Consider the following 10,586-nt stretch of genomic DNA (forward strand, 5'->3'; position numbering starts at 1 on the left):
TGAAAGCGAAAGCGCTCGAGTCGTCATGCAGTTCAAAACAAGTTGTTCAAACTGAAAGAATAGGGCCTATCCATAGTCGCACACTTATTTCCCTGTCAAGTAGGTTTAATTTGTATACATTAGAAAAAAAAGTGATTGCCTACCTTCCTACCCTTTTTTGTTTGGCTATGTTACCTTAACCACACCTATTTTTGTTGTTGTCTTACGTCAGTTTACTGTGGCCGCTAAAAAGTCGTCTGGCTTCAGAAACTTGAAGGCACCGGTATAGTGTCCGCTCCCCTTGGAAGTTATTTTCAGTGAAACTAGCGAAGTGCGAATAATATTGATTGTCAGTCTCGTTGACACAGCCGGCCACTTTTAATTACACCAGTGCCAGAAGTACCGGGGACCCCGGCTTTCAGCCAGCTACTTTTGACAATGAGTACCGTGACTGACTACACTGACTCGGCGGAGACTCGGTGAAAAGCCGGGCTACACCTTAGAAATAAACTCGACCGTCACGTTTTACTTTTGTGTGGATGGATTTGATTACTACCGGCTGCAAAACTCAACTAAAACTAGCCTTTCCCCTTTTTTCACCTCTAGTACTATCTCTACTTCCCCTCTGTTCCTTTTTACCCTCTGGCACCCCCGCCCCCCCCCCCTTAACCCCCCCCCTTAACCCCCCCCCCCCCCCGCCGATCGATTTTATGGATACTCATGATTGTACCTCTTTCTTGAATTGGGTCAGGGATCTGAGAATGACCCTAATGATAATATTTATTTGTTTTGCCCTAGCTGTTCTCCGGCTAATCGACGCAAATCAGGCAGATATCAAGAATAGTCTTCACAATTAACTACTTTCGTAACCAATCCACCATTTACGAACATGAAAATGAGGTTGACCCACTGGAAAAGTCAAAAGAAAAAAGTATCGCTTTTTACAACGATTGTGCTTCCGTTTAATTAAACTGCTAAGGATCTTTCCCTTTTAACAGTTTCCTTGAAATGTGTACACTATTCTCTAACATTGCTCCTAAATTAACTGATCAACTTCCCAAAACCTTCGCTTATCACCAGATAATGGGTTTAGTAGGAAAGTACGTCACAGTCACAGTTGTTGCAAAAGACAGGATGCAAACATCCGGACTTAGCTTAAAGATACACATCCGGAGTTAACTTAAAGATACACGCATTCTGACTTCGCTTAAAGACACAGCCCCATTCGAATTCTCACTGTGTAGATCTCACAGAGATATTACAATAACATTAAATGACTAGAACAATCTAAAATCAAAATGTCAACAACAACACCATCAACAAAGAATGAAAATCGTTCTCACCTTCACACCCCCCCCCCCCCCACTCAATTTGTAAACACACAACACTGTTATCACTGTTATCTGACCTTCAAAGAGAACAATACGGCGCGATATTGAACGAGTTGTGTGTAGACCAACCCCAGCTGATTGTTGGGACGGAAGATAGGCCATGGCATATTAACCTCAGCTGACCGTCACCGAATTGAACGAAACAACGCACTATCAATGTGTCAATACAGGTACCTTTCATGAAACCGTTGACCTGAAAATCCAGCCCGCCCGGACAGGTGAACTTTTGCGTCGAACATTGGTATAGCGTTCGATGAGTTGGTGTTTTTAGGGCGAAACGACACTACCGACAATATAAGTGTTAAACTTAAAGGCTTACTAACTTACTCCCTTGTTTACAAAGTATAGTTTGCCCACAATCGATGTCAAACGCACCATATGACCATATAATGACGATATGTCGTCATGCGCGGACCATTTACGTGCATTTCAGCTTGTTCTAGCCTCTGAAAAAGTGAGGATGTCAACAACGACACGGAGTTCTCTCCCTTGCGTCAACAGCGCATGTGTTGCCAAATCTATAAATAGGACGATCCAGATCAAAATGAAAATTAACATATCTCAACATTGAAGGGGTCCTAGACCACAATATTTTGCAGGGAACTTAATTTAGCATGTCTCCAGCTGTTGGTAAAGCAATTAGCGTGTATAGTCATCGAGTACATATGGCTTTAAAGACACTCCTTTTCTCGTGTAAACAGTTACGCTCACAGACCTGGCCACACTTTCACATGGGATACGACTATCCCTCTTCTCAGTAACATACACAAAATGAACAGACCTGGCCACACTTTCACATGGGATACGACTATCCCTCTTCTCAGTAACATACACACAATGAACAGACCTAGCCACACTTTCACATGGGATACGACTATCCCTCTTCTCAGTAACATATACACAATGAACAGCCTGGGCACACTTTCACATGGGATACGACTATCCCTCTTCTCAGTAACATACACACAATGAACAGCCTGGCCACACTTTCACATGGGATACGACTATCCCTCTTCTCAGTAACATACACACAATGAACAGCCTGGCCACACTTTCACATGGGATACGACTATCCCTCTTCTCAGTAACATACACACAATGAACAGCCTGGCCACACTTTCACATGGGATACGACTATCCCTCTTCTCAGTAACATACACACAATGAACAGCCTGGCCACACTTTCACATGGGATACGACTATCCCTCTTCTCAGTAACATACACACAATGAACAGCCTGGCCACACTTTCACATGGGATACGACTATCCCTCTTCTCAGTAACATACACACAATGAACAGCCTGGCCACACTTTCACATGGGATACGACTATCCCTCTTCTCAGTAACATACACACAATGAACAGCCTGGCCACACTTTCACATGGGATACGACTATCCCTCTTCTCAGTAACATACACACAATGAACAGCCTGGCCACACTTTCACATGGGATACGACTATCCCTCTTCTCAGTAACATACACACAATGAACAGCCTGGCCACACTTTCACATGGGATACGACTATCCCTCTTCTCAGTAACATACACAGACCTGGCCACACTTTCACATGGGATACGACTATCCCTCTTCTCAGTAACATACACACAATGAACAGCCTGGCCACACTTTCACATGGGATACGACTATCCCTCTTCTCAGTAACATACACACAATGAACAGCCTAGGCACGCTTTCACATGGGATACGACTATCCCTCTTCTCAGTAACATACACAGACCTAGCCACACTTTCACATGGGATACGACTATCCCTCTTCTCAGTAACATACACAGACCTGGCCACACTTTCACATGGGATACGACTATCCCTCTTCTCAGTAACATACACAGACCTGGCCACACTTTCACATGGGATACGACTATCCCTCTTCTCAGTAACATACACAGACCTGGCCACACTTTCACATGGGATACGACTATCCCTCTTCTCAGTAACATACACAGACCTAGCCACACTTTCACATGGGATACGACTATCCCTCTTCTCAGTAACATACACAGACCTGGCCACACTTTCACATGGGATACGACTATCCCTCTTCTCAGTAACATACACAGACCTAGCCACACTTTCACATGGGATACGACTATCCCTCTTCTCAGTAACATACACAGACCTAGCCACACTTTCACATGGGATACGACTATCCCTCTTCTCAGTAACATACACAGACCTGGCCACACTTTCACATGGGATACGACTATCCCTCTTCTCAGTAACATACACAGACCTGGCCACACTTTCACATGGGATACGACTATCCCTCTTCTCAGTAACATACACAGACCTGGCCACACTTTCACATGGGATACGACTATCCCTCTTCTCAGTAACATACACACAATGAACAGCCTGGCCACACTTTCACATGGGATACGACTATCCCTCTTCTCAGTAACATACACACAATGAACAGCCTGGCCACACTTTCACATGGGATACGACTATCCCTCTTCTCAGTAACATACACACAATGAACAGCCTGGCCACACTTTCACATGGGATACGACTATCCCTCTTCTCAGTAACATACACACAATGAACAGCCTGGCCACACTTTCACATGGGATACGACTATCCCTCTTCTCAGTAACATACACACAATGAACAGCCTGGCCACACTTTCACATGGGATACGACTATCCCTCTTCTCAGTAACATACACAGACCTGGCCACACTTTCACATGGGATACGACTATCCCTCTTCTCAGTAACATACACACAATGAACAGCCTGGCCACACTTTCACATGGGATACGACTATCCCTCTTCTCAGTAACATACACACAATGAACAGCCTGGCCACACTTTCACATGGGATACGACTATCCCTCTTCTCAGTAACATACACAGACCTGGCCACACTTTCACATGGGATACGACTATCCCTCTTCTCAGTAACATACACAGACCTGGCCACACTTTCACATGGGATACGACTATCCCTCTTCTCAGTAACATACACAGACCTGGCCACACTTTCACATGGGATACGACTATCCCTCTTCTCAGTAACATACACAGACCTGGCCACACTTTCACATGGGATACGACTATCCCTCTTCTCAGTAACATACACAGACCTGGCCACACTTTCACATGGGATACGACTATCCCTCTTCTCAGTAACATACACAGACCTGGCCACACTTTCACATGGGATACGACTATCCCTCTTCTCAGTAACATACACAGACCTGGCCACACTTTCACATGGGATACGACTATCCCTCTTCTCAGTAACATACACAGACCTGGCCACACTTTCACATGGGATACGACTATCCCTCTTCTCAGTAACATACACAGACCTAGCCACACTTTCACATGGGATACGACTATCCCTCTTCTCAGTAACATACACAGACCTGGCCACACTTTCACATGGGATACGACTATCCCTCTTCTCAGTAACATACACAGACCTGGCCACACTTTCACATGGGATACGACTATCCCTCTTCTCAGTAACATACACAGACCTGGCCACACTTTCACATGGGATACGACTATCCCTCTTCTCAGTAACATACACAGACCTGGCCACACTTTCACATGGGATACGACTATCCCTCTTCTCAGTAACATACACAGACCTGGCCACACTTTCACATGGGATACGACTATCCCTCTTCTCAGTAACATACACAGACCTGGCCACACTTTCACATGGGATACGACTATCCCTCTTCTCAGTAACATACACAGACCTGGCCACACTTTCACATGGGATACGACTATCCCTCTTCTCAGTAACATACACAGACCTGGCCACACTTTCACATGGGATACGACTATCCCTCTTCTCAGTAACATACACAGACCTGGCCACACTTTCACATGGGATACGACTATCCCTCTTCTCAGTAACATACACAGACCTGGCCACACTTTCACATGGGATACGACTATCCCTCTTCCCAGTAACATACACACAATGAACAGACCTGGCCACACTTTCACATGGGATACGACTATCCCTCTTCTCAGTAACATACACACAATGAACAGACCTGGCCACACTTTCACATGGGATACGACTATCCCTCTTCTCAGTAACATACACAAAATGAACAGCCTGGGCGCTAACTGTGCGCAGTGGGAATTTATGAACGAAATCATGTCGTAAAAGCCACCAGTATTTTTTTCAAGGAATTAATTCATTAACACATTTCAAATCACCACAGCAAGTAGTCATTGTTGGTATGTGTCCAAGTGAAGTGGGGATATGGTCTTATCCCAAGTAACAGTCTGGCCAGAGCTGAGATTTATTTATTTATTTATTTATTTATTCATTTGCTGTTGCTTTTCGGGTCCAGCGGACCATAACAGGCCAAATCAGGACCCCCAGTTCTGAGATGGTGAGTCGAATTGTTTTCAGGAACAGGAATGTGCATTTAAAGAAAAGGTGAATACAAAATAAGATCATGAAACCGAAGGTGAAAATTGGTCTGTTTGATAGACAGTCTTTGTAAAAGTAATCCAATCAGTCACTTACTGCATGTTAGAAGTTGAAACCCTTGTCTCAGTGATTGCATAATGTATGTAGCGACGTAATACACGTACAACGTAGGACCAGCTGATATGAGCCCATACCCTAATTGAGTTGTTCCCTGGTTGTTGTTGTTCCTACTGGGATTTTGTTGATGAATTAATTTCGTAAAAGCCTCCAGTAGTTTTTTTGCAAAAGAAATTGATTCTTTCAAAAAAAAAGTCTAACTGACAACAGCAAGCAGTCAGGGTGTTGCGTGTTGGTATGTGACCAAGTGGATGAATGGTCTTAAGGCCTTCTTTAATTGATCCCGAAGTCGACTTCGCGAAAACTTCGCAAAATCTTATTACCGCAAATCATTCAGTGCCAAAGCTTCTTGCAGCCAGCTTCGTGAAGTAGACTTCGCGCGGTCGGTTTTGCCAAATTAAGTTGAGGCTTCTTCATTTCCACGCCTGGCCAGATCTGAGATCTTGAGCGGTACTTTACACCCCCGTGTGTATAGGATTCGGTCGATGTGTTTGTTTGTTTGTGTGTGTGTTTGTGTTCGCATATAGATCTCAAGAATGAACGGACCGATCGTCACCAAACTTGGTGAACAGGTTCTATACATTCCTGAAACGGTCCTTACAAAAATTGGGACCAGTCAAACACACGGTTAGGGAGTTATTGGTGGATTAAGATTCTACAAGGACTTATAGAGGGACATATTAATGGTCAAAGGGAAATAACCTTCTCAGTTGCTGGCAGTGAGAATGGTAAGGACGGGGGTGTTTTTCCTACCTCGGAGGAATTTCTTGTTTATTACAGGATGGAGTTGAACTTGTTTACTTTGAAGACTATTTTGTAATTCCTCACATATCCGTCCAGACGCCCCCCGCGGGTTAGGGGGAGTCCCATATTGGTTGGGACAGAGATCTGTAGCCTTGCTACAGTATCTCTGGTTGGGACGAGAAAGAATTTACCCGATGCTCCCGAGCATGTCGTAAGAGGCTACTAACGGATTCTGTTTCTCCTTTTACCCTTGTTAAGTGTTTCTTGTATATAATATAGTCAATGTTTGTAAAGATTTTAGTCAAGCAGTATGTAAGAAATGTTAAGTCCTTTGTACTGGGAACTTGCATTCTCCCAGTAAGGTAATATATTGTACTACGTTGCAAGCCGGCCCCTGGAGCAAATTTTTGATTAGTGCTTTTGTGAACAAGAAACAATTAACAAGTGGCTCTATCCCATCACCCACCCCCCCCTTCCCTCCGTCGCGATATAACCTTGAACGGTTGAAAACGACGTTAAACACCAAATAAAGAAAGAAAGAAATCCGTCCAGACCTTCTCTTGGGGTCACATCACCATATTCCACATGTACAGCCAAAGGATGTAGCTGATGTCGGCTGCGTTGATTGTTGAAAGAATACTGTCCTTGCTGTGAAGAATAATATGTAAATAATGATTATGATAATGGTAATAACAATTGTAATACAAATTGTAATAAAAATGCTAAAAATGCTGCTGCTGCTGCTGATGATGTATGATGATGATGATGATGATGATGATGTATGATGATGATGATGATGATGTATGATGATGTATGATGATGATGTATGATGATGATGATGATGTATGATGATGATGTATGATGATGATGATGATGATGATGATGATGATGTATGATGATGATGATGATGATGATGATTACACGTTTGTATAGTGCTATTAACCACCAAATGGCAATGTCAGGGCGCATTGCTAACATTAAAAATACATTGTACATTAAAGTAAAATCTGAACAAAAAGGTTACTTATATGAACGTTAAATCATAGACAAAGTACTTGGTCTTATGTATGACTTTCTACATCTCGAGTTGGAAGAAACAATGCCCGAAGCTAAATTATTTGTTGATTCACCTGAGTTATAGGGGAGTGTTAGACATGAGCAGTGTTAGGCCGTCCAGGCTTTGATGACCACAATTATGGTAGTGTCGATCGTGGTTGATCGTAGTCAAATTTCATGGTCGCAGTGGAGTCGAGTTCCAGCCAATAAGAAATGAAACTATCATTTTCTTGACTGTTCATAGAACAAGAGCAGTGGTTGATTTTTGTCTTGATTTATATTCCATATAGCGAGGATGAGTCGCGTAAGTATTTGATTTTTTTGTTTGTTCATTATCTTATTCTCATTTCGTTGTCCGTCCACTTCGATGACCGCTAGGTCGACGTACTAGGAAATATTGATATTAAATGTTCAAATTTAATTACCTGAATTGTATTTTGATACCTCGTTTTAGAATGTCATTTGGGAACGTCCCACTAGTCCGAGGGTTCACTAGTCCGAGGGTTCACTAGTCCGAGGGTTCACTATAGACGCTTGATTTTTCAGTTATTATACCGCCCCTTAAAAGGCGGTATATAGGTTTCACTGTGTCTGTCTGTCTCTGTGTGTGTGTCTGTCTGTATGTGTGTGTGTGTGTGTGTGTGTGTGTGTGTGTGTGTGTGTGTGTGTGTGTGTCTGTCCGCAAATAGATATCCGATGTTTGAGAACCGATTTCAATGAAATTATGTGTGAGGCTGTAGTACAACCCAGGCTCGATCCTCTCCATAATTCAGGTCGGTGGGATAACTAATTGACCCTCACGGGCAAAAGGAAACCCGAGGTGCTACATAATATGACTAAAAACCGTAGGCAGTTCGATCACGTAATTGTCCAGTCGGGGCGGTATCCTGATAAATTTAATATCCTTTCTTCAGTCAAAATATAAATAACTAAGTTTCTTGGGGGAAATAGTCTGAGATTTCTTCAGTCAAATATAAAACACCACATTATCTTTTTGAATGAAAACAACTCAGTGTTTTTATGAGAATATTCTTCGATTTGGTTCCCACAGTAGTGAAAAACACACGCACGCACGCACACGCACATCCACGCACACATACACCCACAAAATAAAAACAAATCAAATTAAATATCCTTTGTTCAAGCGTCAATAGTGAACCCTCGGACTAGTGAACCCTCGGACTAGTGGACCCTCGGACTAGTGAACCCTCGGACTAGTGGACCCTCGGACTAGTGAATCCTCGGACTAGTGAACCCTCGGACTAGTGAACCCCTCTCCAGCAGTATACCCGCTGTTGATGATTTTTTTCCCCCGACAAGATCATCAGATAACATGCATGTTCTTTCTATTATCTCCAGTTAGCTGAAACGGTTGGTCTAAGAAATTACACTATCTCACTTTCCTAATCCTAAGAGATATTGAAAGCCTTCTAACTGCAAATGTGGTCCTGTGCTTAACTTTTTTCGCCTGTGTTTTATGAATTACATTTGAAGGCCAGTATTTGTGAATTTGCAACACACACGCAAGCGCAGACACGGAAAGACAGACGAACAGACAAGCCTATGACCGGACAAACAGACCGATACCGATAACATTCAATCTCACAGTTATAGCAACACGATCGACAGACACATACACACACTCGGAAACAGGGAATGTTAGGAAACGCTGCCGTTGCTGAACTTTGGTTCAGTTTTGTGTGTTGCATGTAGGCCTAGTTGACTTATTTGTACTTTGTGGGAAAGTACCGATATTATATTTTGTAAACACAATATTTATGTTTGGACGAGAATGCAGGTGAACTTTCTAGTCCTGTCAAAACAAGTTGTTTACCACGTTGTTTTGAGTCGTGGGTTCGTGGCGTTCGCTCGGATTAATTGCGTCGGCGCTTTTGATGTACGTCACAGAGAACGTCACTATTCTAGTCCATGCGCAGTTCATCTAATTTTAGTTGTATCATGTTCGGTCTGGAATATTCTCGAGATTGAGTATTTACCATATAGGCCAGCGCAATTTGTAAAAAGCTTCTACTTTGAGTTCTGCTACGATGTGCAGTTGTATATGTATGGAATGCTAAATAAATCCTCGAACTCAATTTGACGAGTTGTTTTCTGCTGCTGCGAAGACGGGCGACGTAGAATAAAAGAACACAACTATACGACGTTTGAGAACTTGTGGCAATCTCAAGTGTCGTGTAACAGACACTAAACAGGCATATAGGCACACACTCACACTCTCTCTCTCTCACACACAAACACACACACACACGCACATACGCACGCACGCACATACGCACGCACGCACGCACGCACGCACGAACACACACACACACACACACACACGCACGAAAACACACACACACACACACACACACACACACACACACACACACATTTTATCGCTTTTATTTGAATGTATGTATATAACGTCACTGTGCTGACACATTGTCTTGGTAAAACAAGCCAAATAAACCTAACTTGTATTCAACGATTTTTCTTCATTTACGAGCTTATTGTGTGTGTATGTGTGTGTGTGTGTGTGTGTGTGTGTGTGTGTGTGTGTGTGTGTGTGTGTGTGTGTGTGTGTGTGTGTGTGTGTGTGAGTGTGTGTGTGTGATGGTGTGTGTTGGTTTACTTGTTTCTGTGTGTGTGTGTGTGTGTGTGTGTGTGAGTGAGTGTGTGTGTTTTGGTGTGTGAGTGCGTGTGCATTTTGTGTCCATCTTTCTGTCTAGCTAGCTGTCTGTCTGCACACATCTATATATATATACGACTTGTGTCTGTCTGTCTGTACGCGATGCACGGCCAAAGTTCTCGATGGATCTGCTTCAAATTTGGTGGGCTTATTCAGAGAGACCCCGGACACAACCTCATC

At 43.2% G+C, this 10,586-nt stretch overlaps 1 long non-coding RNA gene across 1 annotated transcript in view; it reads left to right on the top strand.

Annotated features, from left to right (window-relative positions):
- LOC138948550 (uncharacterized) overlaps window positions 1–10,586 on the top strand; it is a 338,312-nt gene that overhangs the window by 124,729 nt on the left and 202,997 nt on the right. The window lies entirely within an intron of this gene.

This window comes from Littorina saxatilis, linkage group LG15 (assembly GCF_037325665.1).
Source record: "Littorina saxatilis isolate snail1 linkage group LG15, US_GU_Lsax_2.0, whole genome shotgun sequence".
Taxonomy (NCBI): Eukaryota; Metazoa; Mollusca; class Gastropoda; order Littorinimorpha; family Littorinidae; genus Littorina; species Littorina saxatilis.